Source organism: Arvicola amphibius, chromosome 1 (assembly GCF_903992535.2).
Source record: "Arvicola amphibius chromosome 1, mArvAmp1.2, whole genome shotgun sequence".
In the NCBI taxonomy this organism is placed as follows: Eukaryota; Metazoa; Chordata; class Mammalia; order Rodentia; family Cricetidae; genus Arvicola; species Arvicola amphibius.
The window spans coordinates 90,483,011-90,496,861 of record NC_052047.1 but is presented as its reverse complement, the minus strand read 5'-3'; positions in this window follow the sequence as shown (position 1 = coordinate 90,496,861).

The following is a 13,851-nucleotide window of genomic DNA, read 5'->3' as shown; positions in this document are numbered from 1 at the left end:
TTATTTATCCCTTGGACTTTCTTGTGTGTGGCTAAATTCTTCAGGATGGAGTTTTCTTTCTAGTGCCTACTGTAGGGCTGGATTTGTAGACAAATATTGCTTAAATTTGGTTTTTACCATGGAATACATGGAATGACTTGCTTTCTCTCTATGGCCATTGAAAGTTTTGCTGGATAAAGTAGACTTGGCTGTCAACCATGGTCTTTTAGAGTCTGTAGAACATCCTTCTAGTTACTTCTGGATTTTAGAGTCTCCATTGAGAAGTCAGTATGTTTCTAGTACCTTGGTAGGCACCTTCTTTTATTAGGCTAGAGAAATTTTCTTCAATGATATTATTGAAAATATTTTCTATGCCATTGACGTGAGTTTCTTCTCCTTCCTCTATTCCTATTATTCTTTGGTTTAATCTTTTTATAGTGTCCCAGATTTCTTGGGTGTTTGTGCCAGAAATTTTTTAGCTCTAACATTTTCTTTGACCATAGTATCCATATTTTCTTTTGTGCTTTGGACTCCCAAGATTCTTTCTTCCATCTCTTGATTCTGTTGGTGAGACTTACCTCTGAGCACATGCTAAAGATGTGCTTTATCACTGAGCTTCAGCCCCTGTCCTGTCATCATCAATTTTTGTTGCTGGGTTTGAAATTATGGGACCTAATTTGAATGCAGTCAAGAGGCAAGGTCTATAAAAGGGGTTCTTCACATCACTATACCCTTCATTGTATACTTTTAAGTTGTTCTTGGAGGAGTTGGCAAGAGCAAGGGTCACTCCTGGTTAATCTAGAAGAACTGATATCCAAGTAGTTGAAGAGTTAATTCTAAATTCTAGGTCTCCTAAATCTTGGGTCTGTGTATTGGATACAAGGCCACTTCCTTTCAGTGGTGATAGGTGGCCTCAGGAACTCACGGGACAATTTCAGAGTCTGTAGCTAAAATTTTATTGTAAAAGCATGCCTAAGCCCCATATCTGTAGGAGCTGAAAGTGGGTATTGAATGCACCACTAAAAGCCAAATTTTAAGAGATTTTGGAGAAAATAGATTCAAGAATGGAAAAAGTTAGAAATGGAGTCAACCCACATCTTATCTCCTGAGATGTGAACCATCTTTGTTCGGCATATCTTCAGTGAGTGTACTCCTTGCCCATCAGCCACTTAGTAGACACCAGAATGTTTTAATATCTTCAGACTAACTGTGATGTTGTACTAGTGACTGTGTACATATAACCCTGATTTTTCTAATAATTATTCCATTATTAATGATGCTGAAGATTGTATTACTATATATTGTTGTTATTGTTTTGTATCATTATTAGTTCTTGCTGTGAACCTCTTATTTCACTTATAAAACATCATTATAGTTATGTGTGTAGAGAAAAAGCATAGTATATGTAGGGTTTGATACTCTCTGTAGTTCAGGCCTCTTTTCGGACTTCTGGAATGAATGCTCCATAGACATGATAACTACTACACTTTCTACTTTCTAGTTTGTTTTATTTTTCTTTCTTTCTTGTTCTGTGAGACAAGATCTTGTTATGTAGCCTAGGTTGGTGAGGAACTCATTATGTAGCCCATGATGCCTCACATTCTCTTCTATCCTCCTGCCTCAGCTCCTAACGGCTGGATTATAAGTATGAGCTGCCACTTGCAGTCGAGTTCTCCTTTGGGTGATGATAAATTCCATAACTTCATTGTTATTGATGTGAAGTAGGACTTTTCCTCCTTTGCACTTAGACCCAAGTGGGAAACCCTTCGGACGCAGACCCTGTTAGTTACATCCGCCCAGTTCAGTGTTGTGGGGGAGAGGAGCAACAGTGAACCAGCAGTCTGGAGTGGGTAAGAAATTCCTTGATTCCCTAGTCATTTGTTGTAAGACCCTGTGACTTTGTAGGGCAGCTGAGCTCCTCTCACTTTCCCCATCCCTTCCTGGCCCTCCATGTTCACAAGCTCCCTAGTTCTTGACAAGCTGTCACAGGCGCTTCCTCTTTTGTACTCTCTACAGGCATGATTGATATCAGTCTGATTCTTTCTCTTGTGTGATCCTATTTAGGAGCTGGTCCCTCTGCTACTGTTATGCTTCCAAAGGCTCAGGTTTGGAATTTCTGAGTGAATTTTTTTTTTTTTTTGCCCCACAGTGGCCAAAAACTTCCTTTCCTCCCAAGAACCTGCCTGAGCTGCTGCAGACAGTCTGGGGCCTCTTTAAGGTCCCTACAGGCTCAGTTGATTAACAAAGCAGTGTGGATAAATCGGAGAGATAAATATATGCTTTCCTGGCTTGTAATACATGAGAAAAGATGAGACAACTTTGTGAGAAATGAGGGCAGTAATCACAGCAATCCCATAAGGTTGCTTTAGAGAGTAAATAAGTTCATAAGAACGGAACGATAAACAGGAACTAGCACGGAGTTAATGCTCACTGTCAGTCTCGTCTTAGTTTGCACGGTCAACACTGAGGAGGATCTTCAGATTGTGGAAAAAAACACATTTGAAGGCTAATTCTGTCATTCAGAATCAGTGAAGATCTGCCCAAGGAAATCTATCCTGGGAGTAAGGGACACTTGCCTCATCAACTCAACCACAAGACTTCTATCCTTGTGTCTAAATCCACAGATCTTCAGTTCAGCTTTGCACGTGAGAGGCTTCCACCACCAGAGGGCGCTAAGAAAGGTCCCTGAAACCCACCTCTAAGTATTTAAAGCTAGTGAAACCTGCTCTTGAGATTGGATACTTGTCAAAGAAGACCATGGCATTAACCATCGGGGTTAACTCAACCCAGCGGCTTTAGAAGGGCCATTGATGTAGTCGCCACTGAGAGGAATGGGCAAAGGTTGTGGTAGTCCACATCTTATTTAGTAAATCATGCTATCTATCTAAATCTATAAGTTTAAAGAATCTAACATCTATGCAGAAGGGAAATTAGGGCTTAATGCAGATTTTAAGAAATAGAATAGAAACAGGAATATAAAGGAAGGCCTTAGAACCCAGTGAGAAGCTGGACAGCCCTGTCATCCTTGTAGTGCAGGTTGCTGATTGACTGGTAGCAGCACCACATATTCCCAAGTCCATAGAAGCTGTGTGACGGTGATGCTTGGAAAGCCAGAAGTAGATCCCCAGAGTCACTTTAGGCTAGGTTTTCCTTTCTAGATGGGGGATAAGAATACATCCAGGTAGAGATCACCAGTGAGTACAGTTTGGTCTTCTTTCAAGGGTCTTCAGTAGCTCATTTGTCAGATGCTACGGGCAGCAGGGCCAACTCTTTGAGGACAAGCAGTATTTGATTCTGCATGACCTGAGACTGGTAAGTTGCTTGCTTACTTTCTTAGTGTCCTTTAAAGGAAAACTCACATTTGTTCCCCAAGTATTTAAAAGTGGTTGGTTAGATTGTTTTTAATAGTTTGGAATATTTGAAAATAACCTACCTTTGAAAGATAAGGAAGGAGAAGAAATTCTCTTATTTTTAAAATTAAAAATGACTTTGCATGTGTGTGTGTGTGTGTGTGTGTGTGTGTGTGTGTGTATGGGAGACAGAGAGAGAGAGAGAAAGACAGAGAGAGAGAGAGAGAGAGAGAGAGAGAGAGAGAGAGAGAGAGAGAGAGAGAACTATAGCATATGCATGCATATCAAAAGACAACTTTGGAGAGCTGGGTCTCTCCTTCCACTTTGTTTAGGCACTATTATTCTTATTGCTTCTGCCACAGTGCATATTTCAGGCTATCTTGTGGCATCCTTAGGTCCTGCACCATATCACACACGCACACACACACACACACACACACACACACACACACCACATAAATAAAAATAATTTTCTAAAAATCTCTGATTCTTGTTGTTAGATAGTGCCCCCTAGGCATGATAGGGAAAATATACCCATGAAATCTCAATGATACTATTTCCTGAACAAGATCAGAATAACTGCAAAAACAGTTGACATACCAACCTGGGCAGGGAAATTCCACATGGAAATCCCACCCCTAGATGAAGAGCTGTAGGTGGTTCATGTCTGCTGAGGAAGGGACAAAGTTCTGCATAGAATGCCCAAACCAAAAATACAAGCAACACTAAATGGACTCTGTGAACTACATGTACATTATTATTACTACATGTACATATAAATATACTAGTAATAATCAAAGAAGAAATCATAAATTTGGGAGGGGAACATGAGAGGAATCGGAGAGGGGAGGAGGGCGTGGTGTGAGTAATGTACATACATAAACAAAGATCTAAATAAAAACACTATATATTAAAACATCTGAATTGCTTACTGGTTTACTGTATGTAGGACCCAATTCTCTTAACTCTGCATTTCTTTTTCTGGCTAGTTATTTTGCAGATTGAATGAGCATTTAGGCAAAAAGTAATTGAAAGTTGTAATGGGGTGCCATCTACTGGAGAAGCAGAACAATAGAATTTTTTTTTTTAAAAAAAAAAAGAATAAAGAGTTTCATTGCATGGGGAAAGAACTTGAATGTGAAGTAGATAAAAACAAGAGAAGATATGTAATGTTTATATTTCACTTAATTCTGGAATTTTTATTTCAACTATAGTATGCAATATTTACGTGGTATTTTGCTTTAATGTTTGGCAAGGTATTAGCCTAGAGAAACCAGCATTTACTTAAAATCCTGAAACTTTCAAATGGCTAAGACCGTTGCACTCTTGTGCTGCAGATGAGAAGTGAGAGCTCAGTGAGAAGGGACTCACCCATGCTCTCTAGCTGAGCTGTGGCTGAGCCCTGGGTTCTTCTGTCACCAGGATGGGCCTCACTTAGATCAGTGGCTATTTGGCTGAAGGCATGAGGGCTGCTGGGAAGTAGCTTAGACCAGGGTGGGCACCTCTGCTCTTGGCTGGATGGCCTTACAGAGTTGTGTGATTGGTGCTGCTCTTTTGTTTGGCTCTTGTGTTTCCTTCCTTGTTTGTGCTATGGGGCCCCATAGACACCTTCACAGAGGCAGGCTCTTCTGAATAGTTCTGTGACCCTGGCAGGTTAAAAGGCGGCTTGCTATGTAGTTCTCCATTGTGTAAATGTGCTACATATTTCCCTTATCCATTCTTCAGTCAAAGGGCATTTAGGTTGTTTCTAGGCTCTGGCTATGACAAACAATGCTACCACGAACATAGTTGAGCACATGTCCTTGTGGCACAATTGAGCATCCTTTGGATATATACCTAAAAGTGGTATTACTGGATTTTGAGGAAGGTTGTTTCCTAATTTTCTGAGAAATTGACACACTGACATCCAAAGGGGTTGTACCAGCTTGCATTCCCGCCAGCAATGCAGAAGTGTTTCCTTTACCCCACAACCTCTCCAGTATAAGTTGTCATCAGTGTTTTTGATCTTGGCCATTCTTACAGGTGTAAGATGGAATCTCAGAGTTGTTTTGATTTGCATTTTTCTGATGACTAAGGATGTGGAACATTTACACAATGGAATACTACACAGCAGAAAAAAATAATGACATCTTGAATTTTGCAGGCAAATGGATCGATCAATAAAACATGATTTTGAGTGAGGTAACCCAGACCTAGAAAGACAATTATCACATGTACTCACTCATAAGTGGTTTTTAAAATATAAAGCAAAGAAAACCAGCCCACAAACCACAATCTCAGAGAACCTAAACAACAATGAGGACCCTAAGAGAGATATACATAGATCTAATCTACATGGAAATTAGAAAAAGACAAGATCTCCAGAGTAAATTGGGAGCTTGGGGACCTTGGGAGAGGGTTGAAGGGGAGAGGAAAGGCAGGGAGGTGAGCAGAAAAAAATGTAGATCTCAATAAAAATCAATAAAAATAAAAGGCAGCTTGCCTATTTGCTGCTTTAGGTCTAGTTCTGAGGAAAAGAGGGGCAATAAGAAGTGACTATGACTTCACTGAATGTCAGGATTCCTGGTGTACACTTGACCTCTATGAGGCTCCAGACGTCCAAGAGAAGAAGATAAAACTATTTGATTAAATTTCACGGAATAAGGAGGAAGAATAGGATAATTATAATAAGACTGTCCCATAGACAGTCTCATCACAGAGATACTAAACTGCTTAGAATCCAGTCCTCCAAAGGAGGTCACATGTCCTGATACAATTCTGAGAGAGCCTGTAAATGATTAGTGCAGCCACAAATGGAGATGGAATTCCATGTATAAGAAAGGAAGGAAGAAAGGAAGGAAAGGAAAGAGAGGAAATGGAGGGAGGGGATGGAAGGAGGAAGGGAGGGAGGGGAGAAAATGGGAGGAATAAGAAGAGATTAGATTCTGTGTATTGAAAAATGTTAAGTTTAGTGGAGAGGGTGGGTTCTAGGATAGGAAAAAAATAACCCTAAACTTTAAAGGGGAAACAAGTACCCAGTCAGGATGCTTAATGACATTCATAGTTTTGGAAATATTGAGGACCACTCCATGACTGCTGCCATGGTGACCTCTAGAAAGCTTAGCACAGCCCTTCCTTCAAAGGTGGAGAATTGACAGGGAAGCTCGCCACAGGTGATGACAAAGCTACAGGAGCTCCAGATAAGCCAGGTGCATGAGTACAGATAAGAGCCCCAGGATGCACATGAATCAGATTAGAAAGAACAATAGAGGAGGTACCTCAAGTATAAATTGTTTTTCCCATTTTTAAATAAGTGTCTAAAACTAACTTTTTATTAAAACTGAGGTTGAGGTATATGTGGTATGTTGTCATTTCTGAATGTCACTGATGGCCAGGTATCATCAGCTTAGCAGAACCCAACCTCATGTAAAGTTTTAAAGCACGGTATCTAAGTCTTACTATCACAGTGGCAGAAGGTGCTTACCCTCATCCCTTCTGCTAGGCCCCCTCCAGGAAAATGTGTACTATAATTTCTTGATATTCCATCTTAATGATATCTGGTAAAATGTTATGTGAGATGGGGACTTGGCTCTCTTCACCAGCATCATCTTACATACAGTGTGCCTCTTTTTTTTAGTGTTGTTATGATTTCTGGGGATTCCCTCTTCATGTTTGACTCATTGATGTTAGGCGGGAACTCCTAACTCTCCCTTCTGTGAGGATAGCACTCAGCTAAACACTACAGTGCCTTCTCTGCCTCTTGGTTCGTGTATTCACTTGTTTTTTCTCTAGGGTCAGAATGGCTTGATCTGGTTGGCATTGTGGGTGGAACAGCTCTTTCCCTGTGTGCTCTTCTGGAAGTTCTCTGAAAACAAACAGCTAGCCAGCTTTTCTTCCACATCCAGGATTGCTTTACACTGTTGAGAAAGAAAATCTGCCCATTTCTAGTACTGAAATCCCATTTGGCATTCATACTCAAACTGTATTAGCCAAACAAATATTTTCATTTGTATGGCTTTATAAATAACCAATCTCTTTCTCTCAGTTCTGGGCTTGGGAGCTACAAGGTCAATGAGACCAGTAGATTTTGGCATCTAAGGAGGTTTTCTTCCTTACAGCTACTCTTTCATTTTAATTTTACATGGTGGCTGTTAGCCATATGGTTGTATCACTGACAAAGTGTGTGTGTGTGTGTGTGTGTGTGTGTGTGTGTATCTGTGTATATGTTTGTTTGGTATCATTTTGTCCTTAATCAGAATTCCTTAGTTTTATTTGCCACATTGATCAAAACATGGGTACAACAAAGCGGTCCATAAGGTCCCTAGAGAGTTCAGTGACATCCATGCATTTCCTTCAGCTAAAACTCTTTGTTGACTAAGCTAGTGACTAAATTCCTGAGGTCCTAACTTCTAGGGATGTACTTTCTCTTCATGTCCTCCCCAGCATGGGTGCAGTTTCTTAGCTCTGTCCCACCCAGTCTTCTGTTCTCAGGTAGTCAGTCTCCTCTGGGGATCTTAATCAACATGCTGAGACTTTGTTTGCTTTCTTTCTAGTGCTGAATCCTGATATGGGAGTCCCCTCTATATACTATGAATATGTTTTATTACCATTGCTTGCTAAAGAAGCTGCTTCGGTCTATAGCAGGGCAGGATATATCTAGGCTGGAAAAGATATATATATATATATATATATATATATATATATATATATATATATATATATATTAGATAGATAGATTAGATAGATGATAGATAGATAGATAGATTAGATAGATAGATAGATAGATAGATAGATAGATAGATAAATAGATAGATAGAGAGACAGAGAGAGAGAGACAGAGAGTAGGTGGAGTCAAAGAGATGCCATGTAGCTGCTGAAGCAGAAAGATCCCCCAGAATCTTACCAGTAGGCCACAGCCTTTTGATGATACACAGAATAAGAGAAATGGGTTAATTTAAGATCTAAGAGATAGATAGGAATACACTTAAGCTATTGGCCAAACAGTGTTGTAATTAAAATCGTTTTGTGTGATTATTCAGGTCTAACAGTCAGGAAATGAATGAGCAGTCTCTGCTTACAAATGGTGCCCAAATGACTGGGGCTAACATGCATGGCCTGCAACCCACTTTGAGTCCAGGTTTTTGTACACTCTTTCAGGGTTAGGAGGAAAGTAGCTGAGAGGACACCAACAGCTCAGCACTCTGACTAGGTAACTGACCAGAATGGGTCTGCTAGGCATGCACAGGCAGAGAGCATGGTAGATTCCAACTGCCATACACAGAGACATATTCAGGCCACATAGTGCTGCTGCATGGCAGATTTAGCTTTTACTCAGACAAAAAGGATTTATGTGCTGCAAGGTGTTTTCCAGAGTTGAGGTGGCAAGCATAGCTCCCACCCAAAAGTCCCAGAGCTGGTGGTAAACATGCCTCTACCATATTGAAAGGCCAAGAAAGGTGGAGCCAGTGTCCAGGCTGCTGCAACTACACTGCTTACCATTGTAAAAGGGTCCTTGTCAGAAAATAATTTCAGATCCACAATAGGACAGATTCAGACATAAAAGAACTGTAAATGAGACACCGTGTGTTTAAAAATGTATATAGACTTGGGAGAGAGAAGAAAAGAGTATAGATGGTTATAAAAAGAAGTTTGTAAAGAGACAGTAAAAGTAATATGAGTGTACAGACAGTCATAGATTAAAGGGGTAAAGAAAAATAAGCCATGGAAAGATGGAAAATACACAGAGTCTGGCTATGCAAATTATTGTATTTTCTTTGAATTTTTTGACTGCAGAGAGACATTTTATTCTGGGGATTGCCAAGTTAAACCAACATAAAGGTATCTTGATTTCAAAATTTGAGTCTAAGGAATATATTGCTTTGAAAAAGAGGTTCTGCTTTTGTTTCCACAGAGGATGAGAACCTGTGGATTCCTTCCAGGGTACTGTGGTTTGATGGAACAAGAGCCCCTGAAAGGTCTCTGTGAACCCTAAAAATACTTTATCCAACAAACATAGAAAGCAGATTGGAGAAAACTATGTCCAAATTCCCAAAATGATTGTTTTTATAAATGTTTGTTTTCATCTAAAGGGATTGATTATAAGTGATTAATGACTACAGTCAGTAACATAATAATAATAATAATAATAATAATAATAGGCTATGATACAGAGATGAATACTTTGCATTGGTATGAATTTTGATCTATTGATACATACTTAAAGTCAATTTTGTTATATGATATATATATATATATATATTTCTACTTTTGTTCAAGCTATTACATTTATACTGTTCATTTAAAAATATAACATATAATTAAAAGTTAATAGATAGTCATTTATAATAGTCAAAATTGTAGCCATGTTGTTAGGTTTACTAGATATATAGAGATATATTTCAAATGGATAGGCATTCTTCAACCCTTTCAAAGACCTACAGAATATGACATTTAAAATGTTTTAAGGATTTAAACTTTTCTTGACAGTGACACATGTCTGTTATTGGCAGCAACAATTACTTCAGTGAGGTTAATGGGCATTGAAGATACTCATTATGGAATTTGCCTTCAATGTGACAAGGATAGCTATTTGGGCAAGAAACTGTTCTTGCCTGGATGGCTTGATGGTATGCTGTATGACCTGGACATGCAGGACACACAGAAAAGTGACTACTAAACTTTCCAAAAGTCAGAATGATCCTTTAGTGTTCCTGCTTCAAAGAAGAAACTGAGCCGGGCGGTGGTGGCGCACGCCTTTAATCCCAGCACTCGGGAGGCAGAGGCAGGCGGATCTCTGTGAGTTCGAGGCCAGCCTGGTCTACAAGAGCTAGGTCCAGGACAGTCTCTAAAAAAGCTGCAGAGAAACCCTGTCTTGAAAAACCAAAAAAAAAAAAAAAAAAAAAAAAGAAAAAGAAAAGAAAAGAAGAAACTGTCAGACATTCTGGAGGATACAGAAGAAAGCAACTGATGAACTTTGCCATTACAAGGCAGAAGAGACCTTCAAATTTTCTGCTTTACTGAAGACAGGCCTGTAGGCTGAAGACAGATGCCCCAATGTTATAGAATAACTTTGGGTGACTGTCCAGGCAGCAAGATGTCTCTGTCAATTCTAGAGTTTTGGAAGTGGCTTACAAGTCTATTCCTGTTTATTTATATAATAGTACATAATTGTGAAGTCTTTGATGGAGTTGAAGACAAATAGTTATAGTTATAGTCTTCTTTATTTATGATAAAAGATAAATTAGATATAAAACTTTAGAAGAACAAAGATAGGATATTATTTTCCTTTATTTGCCAAATGTGAATGGATTAAATATTGTAACTATAATTCTTGCTTGATAACTGTTTTGTTTATTTAATTTCACTATGTTAAAGTTAGAACTTTTCTTTTGATTTAGACAGAAAAGGGGAAGTGATGTGGGATTCCCCTCTGTATGCTATAAATATGTTTTATTAGCATTGATTAATAGAGAAACTGCTTTTGTCTATAGCAGGTCAGAATATAGCCAGGTGGGAAAAGATGATAGATGATAGATAGATAGATAGATAGATAGATAGATAGATAATAGATGGATAGATAGATAGATAATAGATAGATAGATAATAGATAGATAGATAGATAGATAGATAGATAGATAGATAGATAGATAGATAGATATATAGACAGACAGACAGACAGAGTGAGAGAGAGTATGTGGAGTCAAAAGATCCAGGTAGCTGCCAAAGCAGAAAGATGCCCAGACACAATCTCATGGTGATATACAGAATAATAGAAATGGATTAATTTAAGATATAAGAGATAGATAGGAATATGCCTAAGCTATTGGTCAAAGAGTGTTGCAATTAGTATAATTTCTGTATGATTATTTAGGTCTGAGAAGTCAGGAAATGAGCAAGCAGTCTCTCAGAGTAAAGCCACGCAGGAAACCAGAACACAGATAGAGAGAATAGCTAGAGTCAAAGAGACACCATATAGCTATCAAAGTAGAAAGATGCCTGGGAGAAATCTTACCGGTAGGCCACATTCTTGTGGTGATACACAGAATAATAGAAATGGGTTAATTTAAGATGCCAGAGTTAGTTAATAAGAAGCTTGAGCTAATAGACCAAACAGTGTTGTAATTAATATAGTTTCTATGTGATTATTTGAGTCTGGGAAGATGGGAAATGAACAAGCAGTCTCTGTTTACAGAATCCCCAATTGTATGGATTCTCTGCTTTTGCTTGGTGTTCTATAGTGACATTGACTAATGATTTTGTTAAGTATAGAATTCTATGTTTGATAGAATTCCCCTGAAAATACTAAATAAATGTCCTCCAGAATCCAAGCATGTCACAAGGCATTTCAGGATCACTATTATAAATACATTCTTCAAGATACCAGGAACACTCACATGATGTATCATTTATGACATCATTCATAAAGTCATTTATGATCCTCCATGGTCTTGTTTTATGCTTCTCTCCTTCCCTAGACTCTCTTTTGTCCTGAAGAGAGAACACTAGGCAAACCCCAGATTGGATTTTCCATCTGTATAATTTTCTTGTTCTTTTTCTTTCCTTTCTGACTTCTTATACTTTAGTCTTCAATTTATGAGCAGTAATTAAAATCCCCTGATTTTTCACTGCCCATCTCACCTCTCCTTCATCTGGACCTTGAATTCCAGACTCTAAAACACAGGTTCCAAATAAGAATCACTGATTCTTTGTAAAAGAAACCACCAACTCTAAGATGAAGAGTGATTTAGGGTAAGAGAGTGGATTGCACAGACTAAGTCCATGAATTTATGGAGGGGACTTAACTCTTCCTTTATGAAATATAAAAAAGCTATTATTCTCTTTTTCTCTTCATATACTGGTCTATAGGAGTAGTTGATAACCCTAATTTCTGAATCTTCCTGAAGTGCAGAAACTGCTTTTGTTTAAATTTATTTTTATCTGTTTGTATGTATGTGCATGGCATTTATGTGACTGAGCACAGAGAGGCCAGAAGAAGGCACTGGATCTCCTGTATCTGCCAATGTGGGTGATCTTAACTGAACTCTAGTTTTATAGAAGAGTAGCAAGTGCTTCTAGAAGGATCATCTCTCCAGACCCTCAAGTGTTCATGGTATGTTGTTTTATGCAACAGTCACCACAACTAACTTTAGAACATTTTATTAACTCCCAAACAAATTCATACTCATTAGTAATCTGTCCATTTACTATAGTTCTAGGCAACTGCTGATCTACTTTTATGTGTATGGATTATACCTAGCATTTTGTATAAATGGAATCATGTCATCTGTCATTCTTATAACTGGTTTCTTTCATTTACTGTGAAACATTAAGATTTTATCTTTGTTGTAGAGTGTATCTTTTTTTCATTTTCATTCATCAACGATATTCAGTCTCAATATATGCTATTAGTCCATTCACCTGTTATCAGATGGCTGCATTCTTTCTACTGTTAACCTATTTTGAGTAACATTGTCATAAACATTTGTGTACATTTTGTTCATAGACATAAGATTTTATCTCTTATGACTAAATCTCTGGACAGGTCTATATGTACTCCCTTTGAAGAACTCCTGTATTTTTTTCTCAAAGTGACTGAACTTGTGGATATTCCTGCTAACCACAAGTGAGAGTTTCAATGCTCAGCATCTTTCCTAGCATTTGCTGTAATCTGCCTTCTGAACATGAGCATCATCGTGGGTGTAAGTCCTATCTCATTGTGGTTTCATTTCCTGGTAGTTGGTCATGTTAAACATTCTTGATATTCTGCTTGGTCATTTTAATTTCTTTTTGAGAGTTAGCTACCCAAATTATTTGCTTATTTTTGAATTAAGTCACTTGTCTTTTATTAATGAGTTCTAAGGATTATTTCTTTGCTATATTATTTTTGTTAGTCTTTCATTTGTATGTAATTGTAAATGGCTTACATTAAATCAAAGAACCCACATCTATGAAATTCACACTTGAAATAAAGTAATTGGGAAATTCAGGACTGTGTATGTACATATTCGCATGCACACATTTCTATACTTGGGACTTAGAATAATGGTTGCATCAGTAAATAATGAGAGATATGGGCTTGATATCACAAAACTGGACTTCCAGCACTTAGAAGACTGGGGCAGGAAAATCTTAAGTTTGAGGCCAGTCTAGGCTATGCAGCAGGGCATTGTTTAAAAAAAAGGTTTGTTTCAATAAGTATATGTCAATAATAAACTTCTTGTGAGCAAACAGTCCAAAAGCAATTATAGTCTAAAACCTTTTATATATAACAGTCAAGGGAGATGATAAGTACACACACCATCAAGGTATGTTGTGACCGTCTTCTTTTCTAACCTCTTATTAATGTTGCTATACTTTCTAAAAATTTAAAGGTAGATCCTCAACAGACAGGCAAGAGACACTGAAACATTTGAGTTGTGCAAATGATAAGGTTTATTTTTTGAACTAACAATGCTACAGTAGATAAATTGTTCTATATAAGAACATACCTCATCATGATTGATATATAATACACTCTCTTATCACTGATAGGAAATCAGTTAGA